Below are 17,508 nucleotides of genomic sequence, written 5' to 3'. Positions count from 1 at the left end.
CTCACCGCCGAGGGGAAGCCTTGTCTACGTTGCTGCCTCAGTCGCCGGTGAGTTGTGCACCGCCACCAGAGTCGAAGACAGCGCCAGCCTTGTTCTGATTTCAATTCTCCTATTCTTGAAACTGTAACGCTTTAAACCTTGCTCTGTTTTTATCTTGTTCCTCTGTTCCTTCCTGGCTTAATTATAGAATTATGGATTACTGTTTTAGTCGTTGCTGGTTTACCGTTCGAAAAAGGCATAATTGATGCTGAGATCGTTGTTGTTCTTGCTCTGAGAGAACTGATGTCACCATTGCTGCTGTTGGTTCTGAATCCTATTACATTGATTCTGGTTTGCTCTTCTCCTTAGTTCTGACCTATTTGGCATGTTCTATTTTGTCTTTTAATTACCATGTTCTTGTTTTAATTCAATTCTGATCTTTGAATTGGTTTGAATCTTCCAGAGCTATGTTTGCTTTTGATTCTTATCCAATTCGAATCCTTGTCTCGCTGCAACCATCGTCACTGCCATAAGAGATTGACAATGCTGCTGCTTCAGTTGCGTGCTTGCTGCTGCCATAAAAATTAAAAGAGAAGGGAGTTACCACGTTTAATCTATGTGAATTCAACTAATTGAGGTAGGGGTTTTCTTAAAATTTATTTTATCTTACAGAGTTATTATAAATAGATATTAATGGGAGAAACATATATCTGTGATTATGATTGTCTCATAAATGTGGTTGTTTGCTGGACTGAATGACTGATTGTTCGATTGCTTGAGTAGTTTGTGATTGCTGAAAAGAAATTAGTTTAGTTTGTGATTGTTGAAAAGAAATTAGTTTAAAAGGTTATTTAGTTGATTATTATGAAAAGTGGCTTTCTTGGTTTTGAAGCTATTTTTTATAATGTAAATGAATCGGCTCTAAAAATGATTTGAAATATGAAACTGAATTAATTTTGAAAATGGTTTAATTTTGAGTTAGTCTGACTTTATAAATGATTTAGTATATGAACTGACTTGATTTTAAAAAGAGATTTATTATTGGCATTGACTCGCTTTGAAAATAATTTGATATTGAAACTGGTTGAATTTTGGAAATGATTGAGATTTGGAAATTGTTGAGAAAATGTTGAGAAATGTTTGGATGGGACTCGAAAAGGGTGGCAGTGTCCGAGTTTTAGAGGAGATGCTGCCGAAATTTTATAAAATTGGAAGTTTTATTTGAAGTAATTAATTAAAAAAATTTGTTTTTAAACATTATATGTTTTAAGATTTATTTATTTATCAGAGAAATAATTATATTTTGATTTGGGATTGTTAATGGATGGAATGGAAAGAAGGATGATGAGGATTTTCTTTAAAATATGATTTTTGAATGAAGTTGAAAATGAGATTTGGATTGATGAATGATTATGATGTTGAGAATGTTGAGATATGAACTTTGAATTATTCACATGGCTTATAAATTTGAATTATCTGAGATACGAGGTTCTTTGGATAAAGTACCATGGCTTGCCACCACGTGTACCAGGTTGAAAACTCGATACTCTGTTGACCCTACGACGTAAGTGTGACCGGGCACTATATAAATTCCCGGGAATGTTATCCCCATTGAGCAATATTGATTTTTGAGAAAAAGCTATGCATAGACTCTTGGAAATGCACGTTGGGGGACAGTCTAAGGACAATTCAGACTTGTCGGGTTGGCTGGATAACCGACAGATGAGTCTCATCAGCCATAGGACAGGCATGCATCATATGCATTTGTATGCTTTGCTTGGGTTTGAACTTGTTTTGGTTTGCCTAATTGCTAAACTGTTCTTAACTGCTATTTGAACTATTTGCTGTAACTGCTACCTACTTGTGCTTTCCTTGTCTGTCTTGCCTGTGTTTGGCCTGGCGTGCTACATTTGAGAATGAACTTTGGTGCTGAATTAATGATTGTGTTGTTTGATTGCGTGGTTGGTTTCTAATTGAGATTTTCTTATAAGAAAAGAAAGATTTTGGATTTCTGAAAGATTAAACATTGTTTCTTCGAAAAGGTTTTGAACGATTACCTATTGGTTTTTTTAAAAGATTCATAAGGCAATGATAATCACTGAACTTGAAAACAGATTTCTTATTAGATATCTTCTTATGACAACTTTGGAATTCCGTGGTGAGATCGTGTGGTTAGGTTCTCACCCCCTACAGCTTTACCTTTTCAGGAACCAGATGAAGAGGCGTAAAGAAGAGTTATACTGAGTTTGGTTTATATGCTGTTGTGTTAATTAGATTATTTTCTTCCCTCGTCTTTGTTATTACAAATTTGCAAGAGGGATAGGAGTTGTATGTTCTATATGTATATTATATTATGAGATATTATGTAAGGAGTCTTGTATATGAATCTATGCCTGCTTGCATTTTTCTTAAGATAAAGTATTTATTTCCGGTTTTCAAAGAAATCAGCGATACAGTGTCGAGTCACAGGCTCCTATTTTAATATTTAGTATGTAAAGTAGTCGTAATACCTCTTGTTATCAGAGTAGCGCAGTCGGAAACGTGACTTCTGATAGTGAGGGTGTTACATCTTGCATAATAATTAATCTTATTGAATAAAGAATACTCATAATTTTGTATTTATATGTTTTATATTTAATTATTTAAGAATAAAAGATTCTGTTACCATTTAAAGTATTGTGTATTAAAGTATTGTCATTTAAAGCATTTATTTATGTACTAGGATATTCTGTATTTATAAGAGTTCATCAATGTTCTTCTTTCATATTAGTCTTTGAATTTCATCTAATCAAATCTAATGGTCTATATAAATATGGCGCATCCAATAAGCACATAATTGTTGTGACCAGTGAATACCAAAAACAAACATACATGTCCAGTTTACGAGTTTGAAGATATTGTTTGGGAAAAATTTCAAGTGTACCGGGAACACCGGTGTTCCAGTTGTTTTAACCGTTGATTTTAATTAATATATATTATATATATTTTTTATAATTCAGATCAACGGTTAAAATAACTAGAATACCGGTGTTCCCAGTGCTCTTGAAACTCTTCTGTTTGTCTGTTTTGGGATTCTAGATGTCATCACAGTTTTGTTCTTAATGGATTGACAAAACTACTCAACTCATAAAAGATGTGTTTACAAGATATCCACACTCTTATAATAAGACATGTTTCATATTTTCTCCAATTGATTCATGATCTTATATAAAAATTTTTTTAAAATGACAATATTAGTAAAATAATAAAGTGATACTTTAATCATTTTTAAATTTATAACATTTATTATTTGTGAGCTCTACTATTAATTCAAGAGTGATTAATAATATACTTTTTTCTCTAAAGTGACAATATAACATTAGAGGAGGCGAATCCAAAAAAATTCATTCCTAAACTCGGACCATTTTCACATTTTGTGTTATTGAAACAGTCAATGTGTATGCTTGGTATACGAGTTATAGTCAATTCGTTTAATCCGCAATTTACATCACTTAAATGTATAATTTTTTTTATTTGTAGTTTTAATGAATTTTTTAATTCGCACAATTCAACTCATAGGTTAAACATATTGAACTCACGGTTTAATGGGCAATCCATTAGCCTACTTTAAGTATATATAACTAGTGTATATTCGCGTATCCTATACGGAATAATATATAAAATTATATAAAAAATTTTATTAAAAGATTAAATAAAATATATATAATAATTATTATTATAAATATTTTATAAAGTTATAATTAAAATCAAATTCTCAAGATTTTTAATATTAAAATATTAAAAATAATTAGTATTTGTCTTAATTAATTTGAGTTTGTTAAGTGATTATCTCACTTGTCTGCTTAAACAACTATTAGGAGTTAAAAATTCGCCTTGTGTGTGTAGCAATCTATTACCTAACGGTAAACCCTTAATAAGTGAAGCGTCAATACGTGGTTAGACTTTGTAGTACCCGAATACGCGGGTACCCGTCCCGTCCATACCCGGTTGGAGAGGATAATAGCTTGACCCGAGTCGGGGCAGATTTTGATTAGAATAGGACATGGTCGAGTTTAGGGTGTACCCGCCCAAATATATACATATAAACACTTTTTAAGAATTAGAATTTGCCTCACATCACAGAATCACTGATTCACAGTCCATACTCTATAGCCATGTAAGAGAAACTCACTCATCCTCCCCCAAAATCTTCTTCTTCTCGGCTTCTTTACAAACAATCTCATAGATTCCATCATCATTGTTGCTGAATCCATCATCGCCTACTGATAAATGAATATCTTATACCTTTTTCATAACATTTTCAAAACAATACATATATATATTAATATTTAACCCTCAGTAATCTGAACTAATCTGGCTCAATCTATTAATATTTAACCCTCAGTAATCTGAACTAAATGGACTAGACTACCCGTATATCCACCTCTAATGCTAAGGGCACGTTATATGCATATCTAACAGTTTTGTCTACACCTCTTTTGTGCAGTTTTTGTTTTTGGTGTTCAAAATTAGGCAAAGTCTTCGGTATAGACACCAAGATAGTATCTATATGTGTAGATAATGGGTGGCAGGCTGTGGCGATGACATGTGGTATATGGAGGAGACAAAGTGATCAGGCCTTAACAGGAGTTGCAGGAAAAGCTGATGGGAGCACGTGAGGGAAGGTCTTTGGTTAGATGGAGTAATTAGGTGTTAAAACTAGTAATCAGTTTTTGCTGATTAGGGGCCCAAACCTTGTGGCCCGTTTTTTGTTGTTGGACCAAAATATTTTGATGCTTTTTTTTAATCTGTTAACAAAAAAAAGGACCCAGGTAAACCCCAAACCTCGCTCGTGACCCAACCCCCTCCCCTTGTTCCCTGAAACAATCATTGATACACGTACAGGAGAAAGCAGATTCAAAGAAACCCTCACGGTGTTGACCTCCGCCTAGCCCTGCATGGTCGCCGACTGACAAAGGTCCTTGGCGCCGACGCCGTCCAAGGTCCCAAGCACCGCAGCTTCTTCCTCCATCCTCGCCGCCTAACCCAGATCCTCCATCGTCACCGCCTGACCCAGTAACTCGGCAGGTCCTCGCCGGGTCTTCATCTTTGCTGGCTTCTCGGCATGGACCCAGGTTAGTGGCTTATCGTCCTCATCTTCACTGAGGGTGTGGTCTTCTTGAATTTTTGTCTCTTTTTTTTCTTCAAGTCTTCTTCGGTCTTGCCTTGCATTTTTGTTCTGAAGTTCGGTTCTTGGATTCTTCTTCTTCGATCTTGGGTTGGGTCTTGGTTTGAAGTTTGATTCCGTCTGTTATGTGCAAAATTAGTTCTGTGAAAATTTATATGTATGGTTGCTAAGGGTGAAAAGTCACTCTGTTAGGCGGAGTTTACACTGTATGGTTGCTAATGGCAGAAGCTTACTCTTATGCTAATGGTGGAAATTTGTATATTATTGGATGCTATAAGCAGAATTTGAATGTCTCCGAAGTACTTGGATTATTGGATTTGAATGTCTCTGATTCATTGAGTATTGATTTGTGTTTTTGATATGAAATTTGTGATAAAAGATAAGTGACTTCTCGTGATTATGAAATTTGTGTTTTTCCTCAAGTTAATTTTGGTTAATGTGATTTAATTGGTGTTTAGGGCAGGAACCGAAGAGGTTTTTTTAATTGGATTTGGAAGGTGAAATTTGGTTGACTTTTGGTTTAATTTGGTAACAGTGTTTATGATTGGGTTTATCTGGTTTTCATTCTTTTTGAAGTTGGTAATAGTGTGATTTCCCTTTGCTGTTTTGTAGTGTTTGTTGCCGAATGATGGTTGTTCTCTCTTGCCTCTGTTTAGTAATCTGTATTGAAATTATGTACATTTTCAATGCATATTTGTACATTTTCATTGATATTATACCTTGTGAATAAGTATCCGATTAATTATTATTCCACCGTTGTGGTTAAAATTTTTGTCTAGTTGATGATTTGTGTACCGATTTCCTTTACTTGAATTTGTAAAGTTGACTGTGTGTTATATCGGTTTGCTGCTGCCCTTTTAAGTTGCAAAATTCTTTAGGGTTTTGCAATTTCAATTGGCGGATTAGCTATGTAGGTGTTGTGGTTCTCTGTTTGTTAAATTGTTGTTGTGTAGAGGTTAAGGCTGTGTATGAATATAGCAGAAAAAAGTTATTATTTAAAAAACCAACTATTACAACTTAATAGATGGAGTGCTATGGTGGGATGGGCAAGGCAAACGGTTTGTCTCCAGATGAAAGTGAAAATGAGTTATGCCTTTCAAACAACGACGTTGTTGACGAGAATGACTTAAGAAAGGTTGAGTTGTTGTCAGATGAAGATGGTCGTGAATATGGTTACGTGACTGGGTTGACTGCAGAGGACATAATGAAAAAGGTGTTTCGAAGTGAAGAGCATGCATATGAGTTTTATGGTAGGTTAGGGAAATGCAACGGATTTGGGGTCCATAAGGGAGACTATGCAAAGGATGAAGATGGGAGTGTAGTGAGAAGGAGGTTCTTATGTAATCGGGCTGGCCTAAGGGATGGAAAACACTACAACAGACTAGACAGGAAGAGATGCCATAGGCCTGAGACACGCACGAATTGCCAGGCCCTGATGTCTGTATACCTTGATAAGGGTAGCTCGGTTTGGAAGGTTCGAAAAGTAATCCTCGAGCATAACCACGAGTTGATACCGACGGGAATGGTTCATATGATCTGAAGTTTTCGGGTGATATCGGGTTCTGCAAAGGCCCACATGAATGGAATGCATACGTATGGGTTTCCGACATCTAAGATATTGGGGTACATGGCTGGAATTGCGGGTGGTTATTCTTCTTTGGGTTTTACCAAGAAAGACGCATATAACTATATGGATCGGTCGAAGCGTGCAAAGGTGGTTGATGGAGACATGAACGCTGCTATAGTATACCTGGAAGGCAAGGCAGCTGCTGATCCCATGTCTATGGCCCGGTACAATTTGACTGATGAAGGTATGTTGGGAAACATGCTCTGGGCAGATGGTCCTAGCAGGGTTGATTTTCAACACTTTGGAGACGTAGTTGCATTCGATTCGACGTATAAGAAGAACAAGTACAATAGACCCCTTGTCATATTCTTAGGTTCAAACAATCACAAGCAAACAACAATTTTTGGTTTCGGTTTGGTTTTAGATGAGACAATCAGTTCATACAAGTGGATGTTGGAGAACTTGTTAGAAGTCATGTGTGGGAAGCTGCCCTCTGTAGTCGTTACCGATGGAGATGAATCAATGATTGCTGCAGTTAGGGAGGTGTTGCCCCGGGCAACCCATAGGTTGTGTGCATGGCATCTGCAGAAGAATGTGACCTCGAACAGCAACGAGCAGATGTTCCGTGATGTCTTTGCCAAGTGGTTGTATGCTGACATGGAGGTTGAAGAGTTTGAGTGTGAATGGGCACAGGTTGCTGAACAGTATGGGTTACTTAGGCGTTACAATTGTATGAAAAGAGGAAGATGTGGGCAAATGCGTACTTGCATCGCAAGTTTTGCGCTGGGTTTCGCACGACGTCTCGGTGTGAGGGCATCAATTCCCATCTTAAAAAATTTCTGTCGTCTAGGCACACTATTCTAGAGCTTGTGCAAAACCTGGAGCTACTAGTACGGGAGTACCGGAACAATGAGCTGGTTGCACAGTTCAGTTCAATTTACGGTATTCCCGTTATGATGACCCGTCTTGATCCTATCGAACAGTTTGCTGCATCGGTGTACACGAAGGTCATATTCACACAAGTGAAGAAGGAGATTGAGTCTATCTCGATCGTTAACTTCGTAAGCAAACGAAGGGTCTCAACAACCATGGTGTACACGGTTGAGGAGTATGGATTCCCCGGGCAGAATGTGGTGGCATTGTACGATCGAAAAAGAGGTAGGTTGGTATGTCGATGTGGATTTTGGGAGAAAGAAGGTTTTCCTTGCAGGCATATGTTTTTTGTCATGAAGCACGAGCACATAAAAAGAATTCCCGAAAGCTTGATTTTGAGCCGATGGAGGAAGGATGTGAAGACAGTCAACGAATACATTGAGAAGACGGGACTAGAGGATGAGCGGGGTTTCTTGTTGAGACATGGAGCCCTGCATGCTGCTTCGCAGTGGATGTTGTTCGTCGGATAAAAAAAAAACGATTTGTATAAGAAATGCATGAGCGGGATCAGGCAGATCTGCTATGATCTAGAAGCCCGCAGTGGCAATGACACGATGGATAGGAGTCCGAATGCTGCCGGTGCTGTTCGGGATCCAACCGTTGTGCGCACCAAAGGGGCACCCAGCACACGGGGACACAAAGGTAAAAAAAGAAAGTGCACGAGATGCAGGAAAACTGGGCACACAAAGCGGAGGTGCACGGAACCACAAAAAATGTCAACCTCGACACGATATAAACACTGTCCCAAGAAGGAAACGAGCGTTAGCAAACTCGAGGTAAACACTTGGTTGCAAACCCTATATTCACTACTTAATTAGTTTTACCTCATTAAGTAAGCAATTTTATATCAATTTTGTTGTCATGTAGGTTGTTTCTCCGGACTTTGACGTGCACGCTGATCAAGGCAAATAGTTAGAAGAGGGAGATGATTGTCGTATTGAGCAAGATGGCGGAGCTAACGACAGATGGGACCATGTAATAGGCACAGCGCAAAGCCAAACCAGGAACATGCGCGGAGTGGCTAACACCGTCGACTGGAACATAGAGGTAATCGACTTGTGGCTTGGTAATCTCTCTTTTGATTGTTCCTCGTGTTCTGATTTCTCCATCCATAGAACATGCTTTGTGGCAGATATTGTGTTTGGGAATTTCTTGATATTTTATTTCATGGCGCTGTTTGTATTATGAGTTTATGGGTATGGAGCTTGCAAATTAGCTGCATGTACTTGATTTTGTTATAGTCATCGTGGAGTAGAAGTAATTACTATGATTCATTGATCTTGGATGAGTTTGGATTAATGTGAGGTTCTTCGTTGTAGGTGTTGAAAATATTGCGGTTGTTACAAGATCGCTGTTGAAGGTATCGAGCACATGGTGTTCTTTGTATGGATGGAAAAATGTTTTATACGTTACCAACTTTTTAAGGGTTCTAAATTTCCTTTGTTTGTATTCCGTTAATCTGGCTGATGCCCGGAATCGTGCAGCTGCATCCAAGTTAGCATGAAAAGTAAATTATGGTGTTGTTATACCTATATATATTGGATGAAATACTTTTGCAGTTGAGGGCATGTTGAAAGACAGCAGCATCTCTATTTGTTAGCCACGCAATTTATAAATTTATTTCAATTTTCCTGTTCCCACTTTTCATTGCATTTTAAGGCTAAAGAAATATCAGATGATTTACGATCTCTCAGGTCCAGGAATTTGTATCTTCAGGCATTGGCAGCGCAATGTAACCCATCGAGAGAAATATAAGTTTTCATACATTTGTCTCAACCATGAACATGCATGCACTAAAGTTAAGTTCGCCCAGTTGGAGTATTACAATTTCACCTTCATTTAGTTATCTTTTCTTACTGTACTAGTAAACATTTCTCGAGTGTTAGTTAATTCCAATTCTCGAGTATAAGTTATTTCCATTATTGACATGACATGTGTTTTCTAAGTTTGGTTTACAAGATATTCCTAACTGTATACCAAGATCTTGTATAGGTAAAAAATGTTATAGAGTAATTCAAAGGTTTCTTTATTAAGTAAAAAACAACGACAATTAAAAATTTTAAAAACTTTAGTTACATATTGTCTTGAAAGAGAATTAGTTAAGTTTATTAGTTCTAACATGTAACATATACAATTAAAAGTTTAACGATAATCCAAAACTTTGATATATTTATAAATACTAACATAATTAACGCTTAACTAAATTAGATATCCCGGCTAGATATGTAGGGGTGTTGTGTAAAAGGTTTCATTGATATTAGTCAAGGCAGGTGATTTAAAATCCATCACAATTTAGGAACCCTTCTAATGGGTTCAGGCCATCAGTGTGGCACATCTTTTCAATTTAATTACCAACTTTGGTAGCCCAAAATAAAATACCCCTAAACTGCATGCAACATAACAAAATCAAAAGGTTGCATGCAATGATAGAAGGAATATTTGGAACAAGAATAACACGTCAGGAGAACGAAGTTCGTCCCCACGCTTGAGGAGTTTTCAAAAAATAACAACCCTCTACTACGTTAACTTAGATGGTTAGGCTTTGGCTGCTCATGCTGCCGGCTGCTGCATCCTCTTGCCCGCCATCCTTCGCGTCACATCCATCGCTGTCGAGGTAGCTCTTCACTGAGTTATCCCAAAAATATCCAGCCTTCTGACATACCTCCTTCCTCTTAGGGTTCGACTTCGACATAACCAGATCCACGGCCAACCTCATCCGAGTTTCATCATCAACCCTCTACAAACAATAAAATGAGCCACTGTGTTATTTCCATACAGGTTCAAAGCTTTAGGGCTTTTTCAAAACATATTGCATCACAGAATGAAATATAAGTCACAAGATCACATAAACCCACGCCATAGTGGCCAGGAAGCAAAATGCAGTCAGGTTAAAAGAACACCTATACATACCTCCAAGTCAAAGAATCCCCATAGGTGTGACAGCTCCATCCATTGGGCAACCCAGATGCCACAATCATTGGAGTTTGGTGCTTGTTGACCCGTCGCAGGCTCTAAAAACTTGAAATTCGTGACTTGTGGTGGTTTGATTTCTGGCCTCTCATAGAACTTTCCTTCTCGCAGCAATTGTTGAATGTACCTGGCCTGCAATGCCAAATAGACATGAGACTCAAGTATAGTAAAATTAAAGGATGTTGGTCATCTTTATTAAGTATCACAAAAGGGATTGTGACACGGTCAAACTACCACAAAATACATCTGGTTGATCCTGGCGGCACGCGTGTTTTGTGACTTGAGAGAGTCTAGATAAATCAGGGATTCATTCTGGATATCGATGATCATTAGATACCAATGACGATTTAAGTGCATCGGTACAAAGATCTGCGGGAAAAAAATAGTTTAACATTCGGCAGGGACATCTATAGATGGATGAAACCACAAGTCCATAGTCCTTTGGAATACAGGGGTATACCTTCGTGAGATCATCAGCCCGGCCCATGTAGTGTTCTCTGATGAAGGACAATGTCTCCTGGCAGAATGCGACAGGTCAGGGCCACCTGCTGCAATATCAATGTTGTCCGTTAGTTTCCATATTGGCACTCGTGATTACAATATACATAAGAGAAGTTGAAGTTGTTGGTAAAGGGTTGCTAAAACATCGTTTAAAAACTTAATATAGTTGAGCATGGTTAAAATAAATTCGGGCGGACAGATGACATCTTTCGGTGTTGAGGCAACATACTGCAAATGTCGTTGGAAGCCACCAGATGCGCCTATCTGCTCGCTCATCAGTCAGCATAGTAGCCAGCAGAGTCAGCACCTGCACATAGCGTCACAGGTGACGTAAAAAGTTATTGTTAAAACAAAGCTTATGAATACAACTGATTAAACTAAGACAAATAAGAGTGAGCCGACTAAATGGTAGTTCCGAATACTTTACATCGTCCACAACTTCCTCTCCAGATCGCAACGTCCACAAAGCTTGCCTGTCTCCCTGGCAATGTTCATTGGGGATCAGCACCTCCCTGCAAGGTTCCATCAAGCGAAATTGGAATCAAAGAAACAAAACTGTAGCAAAGAATAGTTGGAAAATATAGCAGCAAAGCAAAAGGGAATAAATTTATTGGGACTTCAACGTAAAACTAGGAATGTGTGAAACACATTACAACAAATTATTCATTCTGGTTATTTGTAATGCATGGTTTTGGTAATTATTATATAGCAAGTAGTTTTCCGTTGGACTTGATGAATCTTTTAATTTTTAATGGAGTTGGAAATTTGAATGGAAAGGATCAACCAAAATTCTAATTTTTTTGGGCTGCAGTATATGTAGTTTGAAAACGGGCCTAAGGCCTTCCTTTAATTTTCCATTTCTTACAGAACTTGAATTTTTGGTGGGCTAAACACGCATGCTTCTTTGAGTTTGCCACAAATCGAAAAATAAATGGGTTTGGGGGGTGGGGGAGCAGTTGTACTAAACTTTATGGGATTGAGCAAAAAAGGGAAAACTTTGGTGAGGAGCCATGCACAAAGATATGGATGTTACCAACTAATAAAACCTTAAAGTAATTAGCCAATAAGAAATACACAGTGCTAAACATATGGCTTATCGTGATACTTCATGAAAGAATCAAATTAATGATCTATCATCAGGAATGAAATCACGAAGTTAACATGCATACGGTGATGGCTAAAGCACCTTTACAAACCACAAGGACATGCAAGTAACAAGTGCAAAAATCAAACTTTTAAAGTAAGTTGAAGAATGAGGGAACGTACTTCATCGACAGCTTCCGACCGAAGACGTACGCAGCGATCGCTAACTCAACAGTCATAAAGTTGACACCGGCGGGAGGGCGGAACACAACCTCAATACACTGCACAGGTTTCCGGCATGATATGTTATTTCTCCCACTCATAAATGTCGTGTAAACAACACAAAGGCGGGAACCAAGGAAGGTTATAGGACTTACGTGCGGGAGGTCTCCACCGTCCATGAAGCCCGGTGCACCAACTCGATAAAAGAGAGGGACTTCCTTACCAGCGTTGGCGCGAATGGGGTATGGACTGGAGTCATTGCCAGAAACGAACTCTAGCCGCCGCTACAAAAAAAATTTCAAATGATTCCGGGAAACAAAGAAGCATTAGCTCGTGATAAAAAAAACTATACATGTTAAGAACCTCCAAATAATACAGTGTTCATGTGAGAGACCATCAGTGAAGAGGTTGCAGCATTGCTACCTTGAGTGGTTGTTGCTTCACAGTGGTAGACTGTGCTACTGGCCTTGTACCATTGTTGTTGTCAGTATTTTCTGCACCGATCTTGGCTATTATAGCATCGACATCGTTGGTTAAAGCCACCTCGTCGACATCGTCTGAGGCCAGCTTCGGCTTTCGGTGCCACTCCATCTTTTGTTTCTTTGCATCGTGAATAGCAACACCTTTAGTTGAACCATACCTCTCTTGGTGCGTTAGCGGCCTTTCTCGTCCTTTTGCATATTCCGACCACAGTATCTCTAGTAGGGTTCCGTGACCGTCAACAGTACGCTTAAGCTTCTTAATCTCCCCTGCCTGGGTCTCAACTATAGACCTAGTTGCTCCATCAGATCCGAGCAAAATCTGGAAACCCAAAGAAAACAAATGTCATACAAAAAAATATACACACGGTTGAAAGATAAAATTACCAAGAGAGGTCCATTTGGAAATGATCCTTATGCAACCCACCTCACGAACTTTGTTGAAGACGTCGACGACAGGATCATCTGATGTGGAAAATGCCTCCTCGGTCACAGCCGGCATCTGCTTTGCCTCTTCCACACTGGAGTCATCTTTCGAGGTCACAGGAGGACCCCCAACCTTCTGCACAGTAGCCTTCCCCTTGTTTTTCATGTCTGCCTCCAACGACCCAGAGCAAAGAAGATTGCATCAACGTACTTGGCGCCAAGTTTACACGGTCCAAATAATGAGATTCTCAGATGCAGTATCTTGGAGATATGAAATACCTCATAAAGAAAACGTTGAAGTAATGGGCTTGTAGATGATAGGGCCCAATTGTTGTAAGTTCATGAAAAGAAAGGCTTGGAGTACTACAGAAAATTCACAGTCTAAAAGAAGCACACGGTAGGATTAGACAGCAAAAAGCACTAAAGGATAAAAGGAGGTCCATTTTAGAGAGAGAGGGTTTGAGAAGTAGGATTTTTGCTTCGCACACATTCCGAGGTATTGAATATGTGATGTTGCTTCCAAAACACCCTCTCCTACTGCAACACTCAACCCTACAAAAGATTGATTGATTGAATGCAAATGTCATCCATCAAGCCCACCTTGCAGGGCCGACTAAAAACCTATATGTGCATCAGCTTGCGACTACATCTACTGCCACCACATTATCAATTTTTGGTCCGTTAGTTTATTTGTAAATTAGTCAACAGAACCACAAAATTATGGCACCGTGATTTCTGCCTTTTGAGTTTAACGCTGGTAATTATGGAACAAGTTGGATCCAAGGATCTAGTAGACATTAACATATCTTAGGTTGGAAAAAATGTTGAGGCTGAAGCAACCTCTTAGAAAATACTAATTTCTTTTGAGCAAACAATTTTTCATTAGTATACCAACATGAAAGAGTTCACTGGTCAGAATGGAATATTTTGTTATTAGGCAAAAAATAAGAGATCCTCTTTTGTTCCACTCCTTTGGATATTACTTGTGCAACGACTTGGATATAAATTATCATGATAACACTTGTAGCTAACCCCAGAATGAAATGGCATAAAATTAACGACTAGATTTAATATAAGTCATTACGCAAAGCATGAACAACACAGCAACAGTAATATCAGTCTCAATCGGATATTTACCAGCCACCCAATAAGTCTAGCCAGCAATGAAACATTAACAAAATACAGCCAAATTACTAGTTCTAAAATACACTAACATAGAAATCCCAAAGGCTGGAATACCTCCATCCAAAACATGCATTACATCCTCGAGCATGCAACCTATTCCTCTAACATCTCCCCAAACATTTCAATTTGTCCAGAAAGTTCCTCATTTTCTTTTTCTAGTATACGAATTCGCTTCCATAATCTACCCACTTCCTCGGCCCTTGACTGATTCAAACTTTCTTTGACCCGGCTCAAGATACGATAGTTGTAATCATGAATGGTATAACCAGTAGCAACAAGAATTTTATCTAGCATTGTGAACAAAACTTCTTGACGAGCAACACGTTCCTCATAACACAAAGGACCATGAGCCACGAGATCTATACCTCTGCTATTGTGAGGCAGGACCACGGTAAATCCGAACAACACACGCTCATCGTTCGTGTTGATTTCCTGAGGAACAAAAAGCGGAGAACCTATTTGAAAAAATGAACACGCCCTCATCAACATCAACTCCATATCTTCCAGATACACAAAACGGTCATCTGTCCCCGTATCCTTATCTGCACGAGCCAAACCAATTTATTATTTTATAATAAATTAAAATCTACATCATTACCAAAACTCTGCATTTACAGGAGTGCTACATGAAAAAAACCGATTCAAAATTAAAAAATATAAAAATTATCCTCGTGCTCACCAGTCACTCCAGTGGGGTTGCTCCCACCACTACCATCTCCACAGTCCAAATTCTCAGCAGCCATGACGACGGAAGAAATTTTCTGAGATGAACGGAGTGAATAGAAAGCACCTTCTAGCAATTTTGACGGTCTTCTTCTCAACGGTTGAGCATGTGGTGTTGGCCGACGAGCAGGAGGAGATGTGGCACTACGCAGCCAAGCCAAGGCTTCCGACAGATCATGGAAGCCACGGTGTTCATTGTTCCGGAACCCGTTCACCTGATGCTCGCATTCCTCCCATGATTTGTAAATGCCTGGGACACGTCCTCTTCGAACAGCATAGAAAGGAAAACGACCAGCTTCGGTCGCCATGAGCATTAACACATGCAACGGTTGAGGTATCTTCGAAGATTACAGAGAAAACCAAGAGTACTGACACCACTATGAAAAGTATGAGAAAGGCGTTTTATACTTCATAAGAATGAGGAAAGTATTTTATACTTCTTTTTATCCATTACCACCCCCTCCCCCTCCCACCGGCCTAAAGAAAATAAAAGTGAATCCAAATGCACATGTTACTTTAAACAAATTATATTCACATAAAATGAAAAAATGATTTTTTTTTAAATTGTTTGTTTACTCACATTTAAAAATATGTGTTATGAAATATAAATTAATAAAAAATTATAGATAAGAAATACGACGACTGAATCAGCAAGTAAATTAAGAAATAAATTTTTAAATTTAGAAAAAGGGAAATATTTTAAAAATATTAAACAAACACTCAATCCAGTAAAATTTATTACGTTCTCAAAATACAAAAGTTTTAAAATGACAACTACAGAGGAACAAAAACATAATATTTTATATTTATAACTAATAATGAAAATAAGAAAATATAAACAAAAACATATAAATATATGTTTTTATATTTGTATAGTTTATTATAGTTAATTAACGATAAGATAATCAGAATTTAACAAAAATCAAATATGTGAAATTCTCTATATTCACTTGCATTTAATTTCATTAAAATCGCGACTCGTTTTTTTAGAGAAATACATAACTTTGTATTTATTTTTTGGCCTTTCCTGTGTGCAAGAAAATTATACTTGTCTCTAGAATTGTCAACCAATCACACCTTAATCATTTGGTTATTATTTTATGATATAAAATCATACAAAAAATATTAGACAGTGAATACCTCATGTAATTTTAACCAATTCTTAACGTAACTTGGATACATGATGCAACTACTACTCAATTGAATAGGAAAATAAGATATTTGCTTTCTTTTCCATTATATTTGTTTCTTTTTTCTTTATAAAAACCAATACATATGAATTAAAAACTGTATCAAGGACCATGATAACATGTTACTTTCTTGAAACAGTAATAAAAAAAAATTAAGAATCCTCAACTTTATTCATTAGATAGGTAATCATTATATGTAGTAACTTATATTTCCAACAAATGTCATTCTCAAAATAAAAATACATGCTGTTCACCCCCAAACTTGTCCACTCTATACTTTCATCGTGATTTGTGCAATTGAAAAGCTTCTAATGTCCTCTTTGACTCTTTTGATAACCCATCCAAATCTCCTCATTTTTTTGTGAGACCTAATCTCTTCTACTTGAACTCACAGTATATACTAGATGCATCATTATAACAACCCAAAACCTCCCACAGATAAAGATAATAATAATAATAATAATAATAATAATAATAATAATAATAATAATATCGTAATTAAAATAATAAATATTTGACATGCTAACAATTTCACCATAAACTATACACTTTATTATTCTAATTCATTCCATTTTTTATAAAATACTATTTATTTTTTGTCATTTTTATCGGTAAAATCGTTTTATATAAATTTATTTCAATTTTATGTCTCTTAAAATTTGTAATAAGAATATGAAATGTTTAATATCTTCACTTCCTTATGGATAACTCGTTAAAAAAGGTTATTAAATAATAATGTCAGGTTATGATTAATTTATTTATTCCTTGTTATACCCTTTTCTTTTGAATTTTTTAATACTATTTTGTTTAGTACTCCATTTAACAAAATTTATTATTCAGTGTCATAACATCAAGTTTATATTTTTTCAATAATTTAATAATAACCATGGGTTTAGAAGTGAACTGCTGTTCGAACTACTTAGGTTATTAGACTACTGAGTCTCTAGTCCAACCACAAGTCGGCGATTAAACGAGTTCACCTGCTGATATATAGATAAAAAATAAAAAAATTACTCAAACATTTATAATTACTATTTAAAACACTTTTTTTATTTATTTTTTTATAATTTTTTAACTCAAATA

The 17,508-nt window shown here is 37.1% G+C and overlaps 1 pseudogene; it reads left to right on the top strand.

Moving 5' to 3' along the window:
- The first annotated feature begins 6,170 nt into the window (after window positions 1-6,170).
- On the top strand, window positions 6,171-8,558 carry LOC148562832 (protein FAR1-RELATED SEQUENCE 5-like; annotated as a pseudogene).
- Window positions 8,559-17,508: the final 8,950 nt, after the last annotated feature.

Source organism: Arachis ipaensis, chromosome B6 (assembly GCF_059453495.1).
Source record: "Arachis ipaensis isolate K30076 ecotype BB chromosome B6, ASM5945349v1, whole genome shotgun sequence".
Classification (NCBI taxonomy): Eukaryota; Viridiplantae; Streptophyta; class Magnoliopsida; order Fabales; family Fabaceae; genus Arachis; species Arachis ipaensis.
Note: the sequence above shows the minus strand (reverse complement) of the source record. Positions and strands in the feature narration are given on the sequence as shown.